Source organism: Tachysurus vachellii, chromosome 26 (assembly GCF_030014155.1).
Source record: "Tachysurus vachellii isolate PV-2020 chromosome 26, HZAU_Pvac_v1, whole genome shotgun sequence".
NCBI classification, from domain to species: Eukaryota; Metazoa; Chordata; class Actinopteri; order Siluriformes; family Bagridae; genus Tachysurus; species Tachysurus vachellii.
In genome coordinates, this window is record NC_083485.1 from 9,965,660 (window position 1) to 9,985,999 (window position 20,340).

Sequence of the window (20,340 nt, forward strand, 5' to 3'; positions counted from 1 at the left end):
TAGTGGTCCTGAGATTTGAACTCACAACCTTTTGATCAGGCCTCCAACATTTTATTATACATTTTCTATCGTATAACTAAAGACTTCAGAGCTCATAAAGCTTAATAAACGCCGTCTGGAGTTGAGTTTCATTATAAAATATAGCTGCAAGCAGCGATGACGGGCCCTCGCACGTTTTTTTATCGCTATACGGTGCCTTCCAGAAAACAATGCACGGTGGGCAAGTGCATCAAGTGGGTAAATATCAGTGGACTATTTTATGTTGTTACTGACCCATTTGGGGACTGTAGGTAAATGAAACCCCACATTTCAGACAAACGGGGGCGCTAGTGAGCCACTTAGGAGACACACCTTTGTCTGACCTTTTCGTCCACACTTAACAGCCGACAAATGTGATGTATGTGTCAAATTTCAAGTTAATCTAAGCAAGCCAAAAGCCTTAAATATGCCTGAAATAAAGTAAACTTTGACACGATGCCATGGCAACAGTGTTTGAGATATCAAAAATCCGTTCCCAATTTCGCATCTCCAATATCTCTGTGTCATGGTGGCCAAGTCTGGTCTCAATTGCATGAATCCCCTAGGAGGAGTATTTAAAAGTTTACCGCATGCCTTAGATAGAAGACACTTCCTGTTTCTCTGAATTCGCCATAAATTAGTCGCCTCGCCATGGCAGCACCGTTCGAGATATCAAAAATCCCTTCGCAATTTAGTGTGCCAAATTTCAAGAGTTTTCGAGCATGTTAAGGGACCCCAATTGGCCAATGTGTGGGGAAAAATAAAAAAATAAAAAAATAAATAAATAAATAATACTCCCGGGCAAAAACAATAGGGCTTCGCACCATTCGGTGCTCGGGCCCTAATTACAGTAAAGACTTCCTGCTCGAGTCCAGCTTTAAGTTTATCACACTTTACTCACACTCCTTCTTGTTTTTACTTTTAAGGGGGGTTCCAGGGAAAGGGTCATTGTGGTTACTGATGTGTATAAATAAACTTGTACAGTACAGAAACCCTGTAATTAGCTGACCTTTGTGAAACAGACGCTTCACCGTGAGCGAGACGCAAAAGGGGTGTCTGGTGTCTGTGCAGGTTCATACAAGAGTGATGACATGACCTGCATTCGGAAAAGCAGTTTGTTTGCTCTTGAAGAAGAAGAAGCCTTTATTTTTCATCACACATGCTTTCCAGCACTCCGTCATTTTTTTCTTCTCTTGCTTTATCCCAAGGTCAGCCATGATACAGGGCTCCTGGTGCAGAAGGAGTTAATGGCCTTAGGGGCCTGACAGGGGCAGTTTAGCAGTCCTGGGGCTTGATCCCTGACCTTCTGATCAACAACCCAGAGCCTTAACCACTTGAGCTACCACTGTTGAAGCGTCGATATTAAAAAACAAAAACGCAGTGCACACAAAAATGTGTGCTGATGCAAAAGTCATGTGCGATAGTTTTACAGAAGGATTTGTGCAATTAAGCTGCAGTTAGGAAGGAATTCTTGTATATGAACACAAACACGTGAGCAGGAGCTCCATCTCGAGACGAGCCCAAAACTGCAAACTTACAACCAATAAAGAAAAGCCAGTAAAGAATACATTTGTTAATAAAAAGCAACCTGAATGGGGCATTAAACATTCTAACATGATCTTCTTCATCATCTTCTTCATCTTCATCTTCCATTTCTTATTACTGGTACATCATCGTCACCTAGACCTTGGACTTAACTCTTTAGCAACGCACCAAAGACATTTCTGTTTTTAGCGTAGCGCTATCGATTTCTGAGGCGACTCTAATACACCCCTCCTGCACCATGCGTTATTCACATAAAGAACAGCTGTGTCACATCTACGCAATGCGCTACAGTCGTTTTGCAGCAAATCCTCCTTGTAAGCTCCGAGCGCTGATGTAGAGTTTGTCCATTTAGCTAACAAGATTAGGGCTTCACCGTCAGAAAGACTTTTACTTGTCTAACACGAAATTCATGGAAACATCAAGGAGACGGCCAGAAGAGAGAAGCATTGCGGGGGAACACATTGACAGGATAAACAAGTGGACACATACAGTGACAGCAAGCCAGTGTGCACTTTTAAGCTGTATGTGAAATGCTGTAGGCGTGATCTGAATCATGGCACTTACTGTATCAAACACGACATTGTGAGAATTCTGCACTTTGGTTTTGATTTGATAAATATCAGATTCTTTCAGACTAGCAAGTGTATATCAATATCAGCCTCCTGGAAATAATGTAAGACTAAGTTCAGGTGTTGTGTTGGAGTCTGGAAAAACTCATCAAATGTAAAACTTAGCCAAAAAAAACTCAAGTTTATTAGCTCACATCAAGTCATTGTTATTTTCTTTATATAATCTTGCCTAGGCTAATGTTTTCTTTGGACAAGGTGCAGTATATGTTTGCTTTACCGTGACCCCTAACTTTCCCTGACTCATGATAAAGAAGTGGACATGGTTAGATATGGCGTCATTGGGCATCAAGGCAGGATACACTCTGGACGGAGTGCCAACCCATCGCAGGGCACACACACTCAGCATAGTACATATGAATTATATAATTTCAGTGGAAAGCAAATACTACGACCAGGTTACAACTAAGCTCTAACCGCAAGTCTCTAGCATTAGCAGGGTTAATAAGATGCTAACAAGATCACAGAACTGAAGTCAGGACCAGAAATAAACACAGCAAAAACGTATTAGCTGTAATTTGGTCAGTATTACATTGTAATGATAGAAACTACATGTGCATGTGCTGGCTAGTGAACAGCGATACAGGAGATTCTTTCAAGTCTGAGGTAAAAACAGGATTTAAAGATATTTAAAACCTCGCTAGTTGAAGGTGATTTCCTTACACAGAGCACGTCCTGCTATGCGGAATCTGTTGGATAGATGTATATAGTTCTGTATCAAAAAAAAAGAAATAAATCTCTTATACGAATATTTTACAGTGTAAAAGGGATGCGTGCACAAGACTAGAATGTTAGTGAGATTCTCAGGAAAGAAAATATGTTTACTTTCGTTTTCTTCTCGAACACAAGGATATTTGTGTATTGGGAAGAAATGATTGTTAATAATTGTTAACTTTCAGCTTTTCGAGTCCGTTAAGAACCGATCATTTGTGTCATTATTTTTATTTAAGAAAGTGTGTTTTGTTGGTATAAATTTAATAATGAAATAATTAAAAAGTAATAATTAAAAAGTAACAACAAATATAAAATATATTTACATTATATTTACATATTTACATAATTTCTTTTAATACATAATTTCTTTGAATTCATTATTTTGCATTGTTATTTATTTATTTATTATTATTATTATTATTATTTTTTAAATAATTTAAAAAAATTTATTTATTTATTGAGGCATTAAAAGACAGCAACACTGTTAGTTGTGTTTCACGGTGTGTTACTGTTTGGATTAAGGAGCACAGCAGTGTTAATACAGCAGATGTCAAACAGGTAAAGTTAATGCAGTTCCTACTACTGGTTGCCATAGTAACAACGTTTAGCAAATCGGTTTTCTTGCCTTTAAAACAAAACGTTCCGAAGGGAGAAATGCTGTGTAAGGTGTTTGTATATAAAATTCACCAATGGATATATGCATCATGTCATATGAGAAGCAGTGTTTGCTCTTTGCCGCGGATCATGTGCGCTCTATTGCACAGATTTGCATAAAGTTCAACTTTGTTGCATGGCTGGACACGCCCACATCTAGTCGCTAGCGCTGGCTGTCACTCATGTCACCGTAACTCAACAACTCACTGAAAATGAATGACCTCTGCTAGCTTTGTGGCTGCAAGTCACTATATATGTGAACGTCGCATTAGTCATCACAGACCCTGGACTTTGCATGAACACTATCGCTCTAGCAGATGGGGGTTAAAACTCCCCTAAAGGACTTTCACTGCCAGAGATGTGCTTAGCCGCAATCCATGTTGGAAATCCTCAGCAAGATCCTGGGGAACCTTTCGTCTGTTTCCGAGCCTGTATGGAGAAAGGAAAAAGCTTTAACGTCTTTATTTCCGAGCTTAACTCGCTTTTCCTACCCAGTACAACAAATGTCTGGATTGGCACGGTTTAATTTCTCTGCCCTTCCTTTTGCGGAGGATATTTCGTCTTTGCGAGGCATTAAGCGGCTGTGCTGTGTGATTCAGGAATTCAGAAAGCCATTTCTTTCTTCCTCTCATTATATATTTAATGTTATTTTCTTTAACAGGTGACAGAAATCAAGTGACAGATGGCTCATGTATGAGTCTCAGCCCAAATGCCCAGTCTGCAAATCTGTCACATGGAGAAAAGACGGCCAAAAGAGGTCTCCCGACTAGCCCGAGCCGTTACTTCTTATCCACTCTTGCACAGACGCCTCTCGAGTCCCAAAGTCATTTGGTCCCTTATATATTCACTGCCTTGTGTTACTGAAACCAACAGAATTATGAGGTGTGAAACAAGGTCCTGCAGATATGGTGGTGATCTTACAGTCCGTATCCTTATCTTATTTCATCTGTCGTCTTAAACTTCACCTTAAAACACGTTAAATATGATTTATATTGAAATATTCTGCTTTGCTTAATGATTATAGTTATAGTTTATCCCATGCTGACATCACCAGGGGACATTATTAGCACAGTTACACTGCATTTAATAGGAGAAAGTTTTTCAGCCATCTCAAGCGTAAGGGATAAAGGTCAGGTTTCACTGTTCGCTCTGAAAAACAACCAAGCTTTTTTTTTTTTTTAGTCACCAGTTTCCAGTGTTGTTCACAGTCTTGTTAATGAGAAACGCAGCACAGGATTACTGGAGACTGCAAATGCCAGACATTATGCTGGAGTCCCATTACATTCTCTTCAAGACTTTTTGTGGGTTTCCGTAGATTAGTGCCAAGATGTGTTGTGATAACAGTAGAGCTATCAGAGAAAGTCGTTATTTATGTGTGTGTGCGTGTGTGTGTGTGTGTGTGTGTGTGTGTGTCTTTACTGGTGGCCGTTACCGTACCCTAACCCTAGTATTCTTTAAAAAGTTGGAAATATACTGCAGCAAAATCAGGAATTTTTAGCTCTAACAATGTCATAAACACTCCCAAAGGGTCTGGTGTTAGCATCTACGTAAATTGCAGGTATTAGAAGCTGATCTGATTAGATCTGTTTAGAAGATGAGGAGGAAAGAAAGCTGGACAGAATACAGTGCTAAAGAATAAAACTGCCCTTAAGTCACTCTGTTTAACACGGTAGTGGGAATTGTTTCGTTTTCATTCTCCGTGCCTCGAGCTGCAGAGTGAAAAACGCGTCCTGATGCACCGACGTTCGTCTTTTCTTAATCTTAACAGTGAGCTGTGATGACGAAACCGTATTCTCTTTTTCCAAATCAGTGCTATGTGTAGTCTGTGTTACTGATTTCTAGAATAAAGGAAAACAGTGTGTGTATTGATCGATCTAAAGCAGGTACTAGTGTACAAGTCATTTAGAATCAAAGAACTATGGCACAAAGAAGTGGCGTTATTTATTTATTTATTTATTTATTTATTTATTTATTTATTTATTTTTGAAGATGGGACATTCTGAGTTTTACATGAGTGCAGCATAAATCGCTCTGGCACCAGAATAAACAGGTACAAATGGCTAAGTTTTGGACTACTGATCTGAAGGTTGTGAGTTTGAAGCCCAGGGCCACCAAGCTGCCACCCCTTGGCCTCTGAGCAAGGCCCTTAGCCCTTAATTGCTCAGCTGTATGAATAAGATATAGTCGCTCTGCATAAGGGCGTCTGCCAAATGCAGCAAATGTAATGCAGGAATCCTATTAAAAAATAAAAACAAACTATTTCACTTTCATTTGGAAGACGTTTAATGCAACAAAAAAAAATCAATGCAAACAGAATCTTGGACATCACTCAAGATCCCGTTCATTACACAGATTAATATGCATTACTTCTGCTTTTATTGCGCTGACTCAGAGTCCCAGAGAACCGAATTTTGTGTGTGAGTGATCGAGAAACTTAAGCCTCTCATTGAGAGCCCACTCACTCCCACTTCCTGTCAGTTCTGTACATTTAATGGCAAGACGGAAAAGTGAGCCTTCATTACTTAGAGTTTTTTTGTTGCTGTGTCACGGCCATTTATACTCGCTGACTTCCAATGGAACAAAGTTGATTATGAGATTACAGCGATGATCCTTTCCAGCAATCTGTGTGTGTGTGTGTGTGTGTGTGTGTGTGTGTGTGTGAAGGCTAGATGACACGGAGGAAGCTCAGACGAGTGTGAGGGTTTTTCGCCAGCTAATTAAGATGATCTTCAGAGTGCGGCATTTGGAAACAAACAGCCATGAAACCCTCGATCTTGAACGTAATTCAATTCCGTGCAGATGGTGAGCCCCCTACAAACACATTTAGCCAGGCGCTTTGAACAAACAACAAACATTTTCCTTTGAGGAAAGCCTTGCTGCTTTGGCTCTCGTCTTTAAACTTTGACGCAGACCTGCAGATGTAGCAGCAGGCTGTCCCCAGTGAGGATTCTGGGTCGCAGATGGTGCCGTTTTCTCATGGGCTAATCGAAGAATCTTTTTTTTTTTTGCCAGTTCATCAACAGAAGGCTGCCAGTTTGGTTTGAGAGAAAGTTTTTTTTTTGTTGTTTTTTTTTTGCCGCTTGGTTTGAGAGAAAGTTTACAGAGCACTGGAGGAAACGGACCATGCATAATGAGCAGATTTCCTTCCTTCCTGTTATCAGCTGAAGCTTGTTTAGACCTCGGTGACATGAAATGTGTCTACAGAGCTCAAAGACAGCAGACTGATCATTTTGTAAAGCTTGGCTAAGCTCTGAAATGGCTGTTCTGTGAAAGCTAAACTGGTGACTCCAATCCTTTTATGGCAAACCCGGGGAAACCAGAAGGCTCACACACACTTAACTGGCTTGAGCGTCTAATATGGACTCATAACACATTACTGATGACAGCGTCTATATAAATAACTGCCTTGGCATGAAGGGGACAAAGAGAAAGGACACGTAAAAGCTGCTAATAAGACAATTATCTCCACCATAACTAACAGGTAACAGCACAGAGTATCGTCTCTTTTTTTATCATTATTATTATTTTAATTATTATTTTCTAATCAAATACGCATTCTTCTTAAATTATTAAATAATAACGTGGCATTTTTTTTTTAATATCATATTATACATACTATTATACATCCGTTTGTGTATATACAAGCGATATAATAAATCGAATAAAATATAGCAAAGTTCTGATAATAAACTCTAAAATAAACTTTACATGCACATTATCCCAGTTCTCCCAGTGGCAGTTTCTTCTGCGTTCTCTGGTTTCCTCTCTGAACAATCTGCCAATGTGTGTGTGTGTGTTTGTGTGTGTGTGTGTGTTTGTGCCTCGTGATGGAATGCTTCCTCATCCAGCGGAAAATGTTTGCCCGGGCACAAGTAAGGAAAGCGTTTCCATGGTAATAAATTGTGGCCGCTTATTTATTATTATTTATTTATTTTATTTATAAAGGACGGATGCCAAGAGCAGCGCTCTTTATATGAGCTAATTTTTAAAAGCTTTAACATTTCAAATGTAACAAATAAATCGCGTAGGAGAATTATGAAATATTATTGTTAATATTGTAAGAGTTTTGTGAGCCGACTTATGACTGTATAAGATCGAAGCTAATCTTCATCACTGTAATTAGACTCATTAGATTTTAAGGTGGATAGCGGGTTACAGCTACCTCACAGCTAGTTTCCAAATACACATAAAAATCAAATAGCTTTCAAGCCTGGGATTTCTTAGTGCATTGCCCATGAAATACAGTCTCAGTAAATCAATACTAATTTCATTCAAGGTTTCTGAAGCAGACTTTTTTTCAGAATTAGGCCAGAGCTGAGGCAGTTGTTTATAGACTCTTTCTAGTTTGATTAATATTTGCAGAAATCCAAGTTATGAAATGTCATTGACGTGTGCGCCTGATATAAAGGGGTATGAAATCTCAGGCGATGGTTTAGTTCGTCTGGAGATTTTCCCCATGACTAGAAGCGAGATGTTCAATAAGCACGAATGCCCATTTGGATTTTTAAACTAGGTCTTAATCACAGAAGCCGCTGTAGTTTTCAGCTCCATGCCAGATGTCTGCTGTGTGTAACTCTGGCATCGTGCACAAGATTTAATTAGGCAATTAGAAAAGGGTTATTAAAGTACATCATGGTCGATCTACTGGAACTGGCCTGCTTCGGTTGGCAGGAACGGGACGCAGAGACGAATCGGTGGATCGGCATCGTAGGAAATTCGTTTTGCTTCTGGTGTTATTTTTGTTGTTATTTTGGAAGGATGCTTGCAGGATATTGGCTAATGTTCTTGACATTTGTTATGTGTGAATCATTAGTTAGGCTCCATGTCTCAACATACTCAGAGTTAGATTACAGTTACGTTCAGGCCAAAAACTTGTAAATTCACTCTCTCACTCACTCACTCTCTTTCTACCGCTTATCCGAACTACCTCGGGTCACGGGGAGCCTGTGCCTATCTTAGGCGTCATCGGGCATCAAGGCAGGATACACCCTGGATGGAGTGCCAACCCATCGCAGGGTTTCACACACACACTCTCATTCACTCACGCAATCACACACTACGGACAATTTTCCAGAGTTGCCAATCAACCTACCATGCATGTCTTTGGACCGGGGGAGGAAACCGGAGTACCCGGAGGAAACCCCCGAGGCACGGGGAGAACATGCAAACTCCACACACACAAGGCAGAGGCGGGAATCGAACCCCGACCCTGGAGGTGTGAGGCGAACGTGCTAACCACTAAGCCACCGTGACCCCCTTACTTGTAAATTCAGTGAAATAAATAGAACTTCCAGTACAATATTGTGATATTAGTAACCATTAGAAAATGAAATTATTGTGATTTCAGCACATTTCTATTTGACTCAATAAAGTAATTAGCTAAGTGCATCTTTTGTGTTTTCTTTGTTTAGTCTATACAAGCTTTGGCACACATTCGGTTTTGGGCCGTTTCTCTAATGTCTTCTGGCAGACCACCTGAAGCTCAGTCAGATTGAATGGGGAGAGTCTATGAACTGCCATATTCACAGATGTCCAACAGGGTCCAGGTCAAGGCTTTGGCTGGGGCACTTAAGGACATTCTGACACCGAATCCACTTTGAAGCCACTCCAGTGTTGACTTGGCTGAAAGCTTTGGGTCAGTGTTGTGCTGAAAAATGAACCTTTGCCCCAGTCTAAGCTTGTCAAGTTTTCTACAAAGACCTTTATGTATTTGGATGCATTCCTCCTTATCTCAAATCTCCTTGTCTTTGTTGTTGAGAAACAACCTCATAGCATGATGCTGCCACCACCATGCTACACTGTAGGGATGAAATTTCCTGGGTGATCAGCAATGTCTGGGTGTCTTTTGGAGTTTAACCTCCACAAAAAAAAAATTGCATCAGGCCAGGGAATCTTTTCCCTCTCATTTAAGACTCATTTAAGTTCCTACCCTTGTAGGAACCCTTGTAAGTCCTACTTGATGGAGCATTTGTGAGATGGTTGCCTTTCTTGCAGGTTCTTTCTTCTCTGTGGGTTTCTAAAGGTCTGTTATATTCGCCATTGGGTTCTTACCCACTTTCCTGAGCCCGTCAGAAGTCCTTTGCTTCTTGTTCTTCACACATTTTACTCATCTTGGTTAATGAGTTTGGCTGGACAGCTAGCTTTAGGTCCTGCAGCTTCCAAACTTGACAGAGCTTTTCTCCAAACACATTTACAATACTGTAGTGTTGCCCGAACAGGAAGTGAAATTTTAGTCACTCAGATAAACCCGGAAATGTATCGAGCAAACTGATTTGATCCAAATACAGATACAGAATATCCAGTAATGTTTTTTGTACTATTATCTACCTACTTTTTTATTTATTTGTACATATATTTATGATATATACCCTATTTATATTTACTATTTGCTTAGAATGGAATTATGTAACTGGAATTATGTTATGGAATTAATTCAGTTCAAGCTTTCTTTTTTTAATGGAAAGAATGTCCTCTTAAGTTCAAAACAGGCAAATATTCCTATGCTTGTGGATACCTGCATACACACCCCACTTGCTGGGGCAGTTTTGACTTCCCATTGCTTCTCTTTACATGCCACCATTTCCTCTTAATTGGATTTGCTGGAACGGAGGATGACACAATTACGCCAGCTTTAGAGAATTTGATCACCCAACGAAACGGCTAAACACACACAGCAACACACAAACACCCACACACACAGCTCAGGAACATCGTGGTTCAGTCCGGCGCCACTTATTACTTTATCCCTGTTAATTTCATCACAGTTTTCTTTGTGTAGGTGGACAACGGAAGCCTTTTTTTGAAAAGCAGTTGGGAGACAATTCAAGATCCTATTAAGAGCTGCGAATAGACGTCTCAAAAGAATCCATTTTGGATTATACAACCAGACTCCGAGGCTCATTAACTTCAATGGGGTTGTGCTGTAGTTGAGATTCAAAGTCATAATTAATTAGTGAGCAGAACAAAAAATGTATGAAATGTACAAAGCAGTCGTTAGATGCCTTGCATTGCAGTAATTATCCTATATTCAATCTTAGTGTATAATGTAAAAAATGTTTCCCAAACCCCACTGTTAATGTGTGTGTGCGAGCAGAGAGGCTTTCAGGTCTTTGCTCACACTGGCAGGCAGTCATATAGACACCTGAGAATCCTCTGTGATCCTTGCCTGTGTCAGGGCATAAGCAAGCTCATTAAAATCCCCTTTTCTGTGAAGTGCTTGTGCTTGGACTGCTTGCCCACAAACTCTCACACATCATGGTTTAAGATTGAGCTTGGACGTAGGGTTTGCAAGGACACGGGTGGATTAACCAATTAGAGCCAGCGTACACTGTACTTCAGGTGAAGACTGACTGACTAACATCCTGAAACTCTATTTCTTCACCAAATATCACATTCCAGCACATTCCTATTTGACTTAATATAATATAACTATTACCTAACTTCACTTTGCTTATTTTTTTCAGCAAGTGTTACCTCAACATTTGTTTACCCATACGGACATATTTCTTTCTTCAGACGAGAATCTCGCCTGGATATTATAGACTTGTAGAGTGTTCAGAAATGATTTGTCCTGTTCTCATTTTATATGTTGAAAGTATAAATATAAATATGAATATATATATATATATATATATATATATATATATATATATATATATATACGTATATATATATACGTATATATATACGTATATATATATACGTATATATATATATATATATATATATATATATATATATATATATATATATATATATATATATATACGTATATATATATATATATATACTTTCAACACACTTATACCCTTTAGATTTACTTTTGCAGCTATAGATTAAATATATATTTATTTATTTGTTTATTTGCTTGTTTGTTTACTCATTTAGTTATTTATTTTAGCTTTTTGTTCCACTGCATTTTATAAATAACTGTAAGAACTTTTTTCATGCTGCATTTTTTATTTTAAAATCTGCTATTTTTTTCTATTTAATTTTTCTTTTTCCTAAACTACAGCTAATGCCACTTTATTCCTTTTGCTACTCTGCTTTGAACAGCAATTTCCACTTTTTCTTTTTTTTATTTTGTATTTTATCGTATCACATTATTTTATTTGTTGTATTTTCATTTTTTCATTATTTAAATCTCTTTTTTCTTTTATATTTTGTTTTTTTTAATAAAAAAAAAAAATATATATATATTTCGCTGCACATTGCAGTTTGTAGCTTTGCGTATGTGAGCAGTAAAATTCAGATTTGAGTTGTAAATTTCAACCGAATTGAATGAAACACGTCAGACATGCGGAAGAAAAGTAGAACACCTGGAAATTGTGAGAGCGTAAATTATATATAATTTTAAACTTTATATAAGCCTCATCCAGGTGTGTATAGATTTTTGAATATATATTTTTACCATTTAAAAACGGCTTAAATGCCTGTGAAGAAAAACACTAACGTTGACTAACGTTCCCAAGGATTCCCCTGATGGTGAATGGAACAACTGCTTACGATTACACTTGAACGCAAAGTATTCTTATCCAGGATCTGTGATTTCTGTACAGTTTGTACTCCCAGAGCAGAGGATTCAGGAGAAGTGCAGAGAGTTATCAGATTCTGCCGCCTCAACACTCAAGTAATAATAAAACAAAAGGAAATTAAAACTGCACTGAGCATCTGCAGGGTGACGGCATGACGTCCGACGTTCAAAATGGTGTTTTTGTCTGGATGGGAGGCCAAATCTTGCGTTTTTCAAGAAACATTTATATATCGTCGCTGTAGGGCGGAATCCTCATATCTCCAAAGCCGTTATTTTTCAGGAAATGAAAAAAACGCCGTACCTCATCTGCAGTGCACAGGGTTTAGTCCGCGTTGCAGTGGATTGTCTTGCGCTAAATTCCTGTCTTCAGACGAGCACCAGAACTAGCGGGGGTCAAGATTTATTTTTCTTTGAGCACAGTGTTTTGAAGACATTTACCTCAGAAGACTCAGTTGATTCGTTGTGACTCTTATTAAGGAGAAATATGCAGCGAATCTCTCCCGCGGAGTGAGGAAGAGGTGGACAGTTGAAGTGTCCAATGGAGTTATGAGATTTGCGCTCAAGCTATTTTCAAGACTTTAGATTGGTTAATAACTTGTAAAAATAACAGACCCACGTGGGGACTGACCAATAGCATCGATATGTGAAAAAATATGAAATTGACCAAATCTGGACATACGAGGTTTCCGCCCGACAGCGATGATATGTATGTATGCATTACTGCATATTGTTAGCTATAAAACCGTCTATAATCTCATTAGGAAAGCAGTTATGGAGTTTTGGCTCGCTGGGGCTTGAACAGGAAAGCAGATTTGACCACATTTTGTTTTTTTTTTTCTCTCTTTTTTAAATTCTGATTGTTCTGAATAAGAAAATGAAATCGGAAAGTCGGGACGTGGAGCCGAGCAAGACGACAATGAAAAGCACGGTAGGATTTCAGCTTCCTCATGCGATTTTAATTTTGCGTATCATCCAGAAACTATAACTTAACTAAATAAGTTAAGCTGTAAGCAAATATTACTCTATAACGCTGGCTCAGTGTCTGCTGACTAAAAAGGCTAAGCATTTTTAGTGAGGCACAGAGCGCCTGTTTGTGCATGATACGGATCCCCCTCTCTGGGTTGCTTTTTATAGCTGACACAGTAAAGAGTTGGCTGAAGTCCAGTCTCCCTCGGGGCTGCCCTCAAATTCCACCATTCATCATTTATGGGTCACTCTTAACTGCATGTTACTTAAAAAAACCCAAGGTGCTCTCTAGAATGATAATAACTTTATCCCCTATCATCTTTGCTTGTTATCTATGCGTTTATGACTGACTGTTTGGCTTGGTTAAGCTGACCTCTAATACGAGGGTCTAATACGTAAAAAGATATGGTGCACTTAGAAAAAGATTAAAGACATTCTGACCTATAAATAAATACCCAAATATGGGTATCATGTAAAATGATGGACGAATAGAGATATAGAAAGGAAAAGAAAGGAAAGAAAAGAAAAGGAAAGGGAGTTAGGGGAGAGGACAGTGATTGGTTTTGACCTGAAGGTCTTATTGACCAGGATGCTTTGAGGCAGGAGACACTATGGCTGTCTCTAGAAACACTATCTTCGATCTGATGTTAGACTTTGCTTCACTTTTGAAAATCTCCACCTGTTCATTTCTCTTACACCAGTGCACTTCATCCCTTTTGTGCCTTTCTGCGACTCGACAAAATGTTTTGTTTGTAAAATTAATAGATCTCCTTAACTCATAGTAGATCAACATGCATTTGTGAACACATGTGACATGGACTGCACTGCACTGCACACTCTGTGTAATAATACACTCTATCTCTCTATCTTGTTCTTCCTTCTCTAATCCCTCCATTGCCAGCCCTGGGGAAAGGTAAGCTCTGGATTTGGCCTTGATCATCTACGTGCCTGGTTTCCAGTTGACCCCAGTAAGGGCGGGATACCGATCGGTTATACGTCCCTGCGGGATGAACTCGTCATACTGCTTGCGGTTTGATGCTTGTAATAAGGCTTGGATTTGGCGTTAGACGTTAAGAGAAGCTGCATCGTCAGATATTGAATTCGTAGGATTCAATTAAAGACACACATGTATTAACCGTGCTGGGGAAAGTATACGACCCGCTTCATTATGCTTCCTCACAGTCTATTAAAATGGAGCAGAACTGAAAGTCTCCAGGGGTTTAGTATGTATGGGAGGCAGCGCTGTGCCAAAACAAGGTGGATTAATTATGAAGTAGATTTTTGTAAATAAATCCACTGGCTTTCATCTGCTTTTGGAGACCACAAAATATCGAGTTAATTAGCCTTTCTTGAACCGGTAACTGTAACTTAACCAACCCGTACGAGTGCGAGAGATATTTGCCAGAGCAGAACAATATAACCCCTGACCACAATATGACTCAGTGACCCGATGATTTCATGGCTCATGGTCACGTATTAAACCGTAATTGCGGAAGGTTTCAGCTACAGACGAATCCTATTAAACCTGGTCTTATTATGGTGTTGAAATTGAGCCACTGTTGATGCACTGTGTACTGTAACACACACTGGCATGGCATTTGGAGTGTGTGCATATGTGTGGGGTGACTGTGTCATTGGTGTAGTCATTAACCGAGCTAATCCACTCCTTCTGGGTTTCCTCGGCTTTAGACGCTCACACAGTCCTCAGCAGCTCCCGTCCTCCCTGCACTCTCTGCTCTGTGTGTGTGTGTGTGTGTGTGTGTGTGTGTGTCTGACACACCATGCTGGTTTGTACATTGCCGTATCATGAAGTCAGGTTACCTTGGTTTCTTGTGCTGTATTTGTAAAAGAGTGAAAGAAGTAAGTATTGTAGAGGAAATAAAAGGATCTTACTTTTATTAAAGACAATGCTGAGTTGATAATAACTGTTATCTGCCTACACTATGTGAGCTGTGTGTGTGTGTGTGTGTGTGTGTGTGTGTGTGTGTGTGTGTGTGTGTGTGTGTTACGCAGAGACAAAAGAACTGGGCCTGTCTTTGTGAAGCCTGTTTGTTTAATTCAATAAATGTTTATGGGAAACACATCTTTGTAGTGTTCTAAAGCTTTAAATCTATACAGTCCTTTGTCCTTTTACATGATTAATTAAGTCACTATATAAATTCAAATTAAGAATTACAAACTTGAATGGAAGCAGCTGATTGGATGAGAAAATTCCATACTGAATTTTTAACATTCTTAAATTTTGACTGGTTAATATTTCTTCGTATGAATTTGTATTATTTTTTAAAATTCTTTACATATTGTTTTTTATCTAAGTGTTTTTGTTCAGCTTTTTAATTCTTTTTCTCTCCGATATCGTTATATACCGTATATACCATGAATGTCTTCATGTGGTTTGATATTTTTGTCAGTTGTTCAGTGCACTGAAACCACTGAAGTCATCTCCATCGGTGTCGGAGTTAACCCGTTCGGCAATTTCATTGGTCTAATGAAAGCTTCATGCGGCAAAAAACTGAGCACGTCACGTCACACAATGTGTTCTTTTGAAAAAAAAAATTGAAAGCGTGGGAAAAAAGTTGCGGCTTATAGTCCGGAAAATACAGTAATTCAGATCTTGAACTTTTCATGTTGGTACAGTATGAAGTGTTGCTGCCTCAAAGCTGCATGAGATCTGGTTACTGGGAACATCTGGAAACATGGGTTTCTTCTGGGTTCTCTGGTTTCCTTCTATGTCAGTAGACAAGGTTGTGTGTGTGATGCATGTGTTCATGCTGCCTTCTGATAGACTGGCCTGATCATTCTGGTTAATAAAACCGTTAGTGCGAAAATTCTTACGCTACGGTACAGCGCATAGTGTAAATGCATACATCATTTAGGACACGGGTTTCCCTCATGGTGCCGTTTGTAACCCAAGCGACCCCATGTAGTGTCACAAGCCCTGGAGATCCCTGAGATAGAGATTAGGTTGAGAAAGTCCTAAGTGCTAAAGCCTTTGATTGAGGTCCATAATTCTAATATTATTTTTTTTTTTATAACTATTTTTCTCTCATTTTTTTCTCCCTCTATCCTTTATTCTGCTTCTCTCTTTTCCTCCCTTTCACAATCGCAGCACTTTTTAAGTCACACTGTAAAACCTTTAACGTTGACCCTACTTTTTGAAATTCTCATTGATTTATTTTTTATGCTTCTTTTTTGATCCTGTTCCCAAAACCTGTCACTTCCACTCAGTGACTGGAATTAAAAGTGAAAGACGTATTCAGAGGAACACTCCGAACCTACCAGACGAGCCGCTGGTTCACGTATTATATTCCTGTCTTGCATGACTGAGGCAAATGAGACTGAAATACCTGGAGCAGCCACTTTCATCATCATCTCTTTCATCCATTCAGAATCCGCAAATGATATTCAGTCTTCCTCGGGGAAAATGCTTTCACAGTCGTGTGAAAGCCTTCGACACTAATGCGGTTTGAAACGTAATGTTTCTTTCTGTCCTAGAACTATTTTGAAAAGCCACTGAGTGAAGGTATTTTAGGGATTAAACTGTAAGAATAGCAGACAGATGCCAGAACACTTTGCGGTTTTAAGGTTGAACGACTTCCATGTCGAAATTCCACCTTGGATGCAGTTCAGAAGCCTGGAACCCAGTCCTTCCTGTTCGGAAGTGTACCAAACATCTTCCAGCTACTTGTAGTTCTATGGAAAATGTTTGGAGTTGTTTGAGTGAGGGTGTTCGTGGGTGATAATGTGTTTGGTTGTATAACTCTAAGAAGGGATGGAAGTCTGACGCTGGAGTTTTATGTATTTCAAATAACATTATGAGCAAACCAAGAGTGATGGTAGCAATGTATAAGACCTAAGATTGTGTTACCTTGGGAACCATTTTTCCAGTTTTTGTGAAATCCCTGACTGCCAAATTTTGGGAAAATTGTATCTGACAAATAGAAAAGAGAATCCACTTAGATGTGGTTTGCGGTAATGCAGTCTATATGTTAAAAACACTTAAAAATGGTCTCAGTGACACCCAGACTATATTCACGTTTACAGCATTTGGCAGACGTCCTTATCTAAATCATCTTACGTAAGTGCTTTGTAGTCTCCAGCGAAACCTATCCTCATGCTAGTGCAAATAGGTCAGGGTCTAAGAATACCATTGAGCTAAAACCCTGTTTAGAGAGGAGTTCGGCATGAGACTAGTTCGTACAGCAGCGGAAACAGTACCCCGTTTTCTTTTTTTCCTTTTTTTAAAATTAGGGTTTATTTAAAAAATGATTGGTCTTCGGTTGAATACGGACTGTGACTTAGCGTCGTTACATCACCTGCCTGAAGAGAGAAGAGTCCTCATGCATGTCTTCTTGTGGAATGGTGGGACGAGTCAAGGTGTAAAGGCTGGATTGTTTCGAGGTGGGTAAGGGCCTGTTTTTGGTTTTGTAGGCTTCAGCATGTGTAAAGTGAGTGTAAAAACAGTAATGTGGGCAGATGGAGGAACTCTGAGACAAAAAGATAAAGAAAACATGTCCTAGACCTGCATTTTTGGTAGTTTTCTGGGCTCAAACGGCATTGGGATGCAACAGAAGTCCTTCCAGATCTACCTGAGCTAGGTTTTTTTAACTCTAGTGCTTAGGCAGTAAAGTTGTAACAGTTTTAGTTCATTACCTAATGCATCTAATGCAATCAGATTATCTAGAGATTTGGGGGAATTCGTCTAGTCCAGCAGATTAAAAATGATGTGTTGAGTATGTTATTAATATAGCGCTGGCAGTTAACTCTCTGCCTTTTAAATATCAATATAAATGGCAACTTGTTTCTAACATGTTTCAGTATAAGACAGAACTTTTTGCGGTAGTTTATAATTTACTTGTTTTAGCTCAGAAAATACTCAGTTAACTTAAAAAGAGATGGTGGTCTGTTAGGTATGATAGAGTCTGCACACAGTATGACTGCCAAGTCCTTTTAGGCAGCTCACTCATGTGTGGTCATATCTGCTTGGCATGTTGTGTAGAATCCAGGCCCTGCCACTGCAGACATATGGGCATAGGTGTTAATAAGGAGATTGGATTTTGTGGGTTTTAGTGGAGTACAAAAGCTTTGTGACAGGAAACTTAGAGAGATGGAAATTTATAGGGAAGATTTTTCGGAGGAAGTTGGAGTTCTAGGTAGGGCTGGGCAATAAAAAGATAACGATATGTATCGCAATAGACACGTGATCGATATCAATAAAAAATGTGCTCGATAAAACGTTCGATATTTTTTATTCTTCGTCAGAAGAAAACAGAGGTTGCGAAGCAAGTTTGGTTGCATTAACAAAGGCACCCACTCTCTGGTAACCTAGCAACGTAGGGAGTGACATGCTAACAGCCAATCATGTAACAGTATCATTTTGGTTGTGCCATATCGTTGTCTCGTGCCGGTCTGCTGGATTCCTCTTCAGTATCCGGCGACTGATGAGCAGAAAATGAGCCACAGCGAGCGAGGAAATTGTAAATAAAAGAGGAAAAGTCAACTTGCCAGTATGGCAGTTTTTTGGATATTATAAATCTCACCGTAGTCACCAGAAGGTGAACATCTAGTGAACTTCCTAGCACCTAGTAAACTTGCACTAAATTCTCAGGTTTCTCTATGTTTATATTTAATACTTTTTTATTTAAAAAATTAAATTATTTTATTTTTATTTTTTCACATTTTATTACACTTTATGTACATTTTTATTACACTTTATGTACATAACACTTTATTACATTTCTTACATTTTCTTTCATTTTGCACCTTAAATGTTAAGAGATAATTATTAAGTGTTCATTTTGACTTTAGACTTATGTTTACATTTTAATTAATTGAGTTTTCCTGGTTGTTGACATTTCTGTCTCAATAACTGAGGGGATTATGATCAGATCAAGAAGGTTAAGTTTAAAATAAAAATGTTTAAATGTAATATATTTTTCTCTTGGTCCTTATTTTAAATGGGTCATAAAAAATATCAATAATTATCAATGAAATAAATAAATAATTATAAATCAAATTTGAAACACTGATATCGTGATACAGTTTTCAGCCATATCGCTCAGCCATAGTTCTAGGTATAGTTTTTTTTTTAGAAAATCTTTAGATAAACCCTTCACTAAAATGGATTGCTCTTGGACAGTAGGATTAATTATGTGTTAAAATAAAATACTCCAATTTTTGCTAAGCAATGCGATCCATAATAATAGTAATAATAATAATAATAATAATAATAATAATAATTTTGTTATGAAATATTATGAAAGTGTTTATTTTGTTCTGTACTAAGCCATAAAGATTTCTGTCAAAAAAAAAAAAAAATAAACCCAAAAAAACCCAAAAAAAACAAAAAACAAATCTGAAATGCACTGCTGTAGTGGCCTGGTTGTTGAGTATAGCGGTTATATTTATACTGCAATACTGTTGCATCCTTAACCGGCAATGTTATAAAGGTAAAAACAGCTTCATCAAACAGCAAGTAAAGTCTCAGGGGAACTGAGTGAGACGCTCTGGAAAACCGTGGAAAAGTTTAGTTTTTATTCAATTGATTGATTTTTTTGGGTATAAATATGTTGTTGTTCTTTGACTGCTCCCGGGTCGTGCTCGTCACAGCGGATCATCCAAACCATCCAAAAGTTTTATGCAGACTTCCCTTTATTCGGGTTGGGACCGTCACTGAGAGTTAAACTTTTAGTGGCTTGGTTGGTTCCCTGCCCAAGAATTGAACCCATGATCCAATGCTAGAAAAACATTTAGCCTTTATGGTACAAATGCATTTTAAGTCTTGCACAGCTTTAGATGTGTTATTAGTTTCTCCTCAGTAAACATCATTGCGAATAATAAATGATGGACATGCTATTGAGCCATGTCTAAGTGCCATGTGTAGATGTCTTTGATGAAATTTGATGGTTCTGCCAAGTCCTCAGAGATGACTTGCTCTTGTGAGGACTACTTGACATTTTGTTAAATGGTTCCTATGTCTTACTGTATTAGCAAGTGTGCTGAAAAACAGACTGGTCTGCGGTTTAAGAGGACATATTAGTCTCTGCTTGATAAACACAAGCTATTGAAGCTTCTATTACTAAAGGTCATTCATACCAGATTATTTTTCCTGTGGACAGTACCTCAGCTCTACTCTGCTCCATCCATTGGTGGAACTGGACCACCAGAAGACCACATCTGACCACAGATTATATAGTGGAATAGTGCTAGTCTGTGAAACAGTGCGCTAGGATATCGGCAGCGTCAATGCTAATCCTTAAAATGTGAAAAGAGAACTAGTGAGCT

General features: G+C 38.7%; 1 protein-coding gene across 5 annotated transcripts in view; it reads left to right on the plus strand.

The window, feature by feature from the left end:
- The window catches only part of camkk1a (calcium/calmodulin-dependent protein kinase kinase 1, alpha a), a 91,722-nt gene that overhangs the window by 10,720 nt on the left and 60,662 nt on the right, over positions 1-20,340 (plus strand). The window contains exon 1 of one of the 5 annotated variants that reach the window (XM_060863547.1): positions 6,776-7,038. The exons of the other annotated variants lie outside the window; for them this stretch is intronic. The gene's annotated coding sequence lies outside the window, so the exon portion shown is untranslated. Of the gene's footprint in view, positions 1-6,775; positions 7,039-20,340 lie in introns of those variants that run through there. 5 annotated transcript variants of the gene reach the window in all.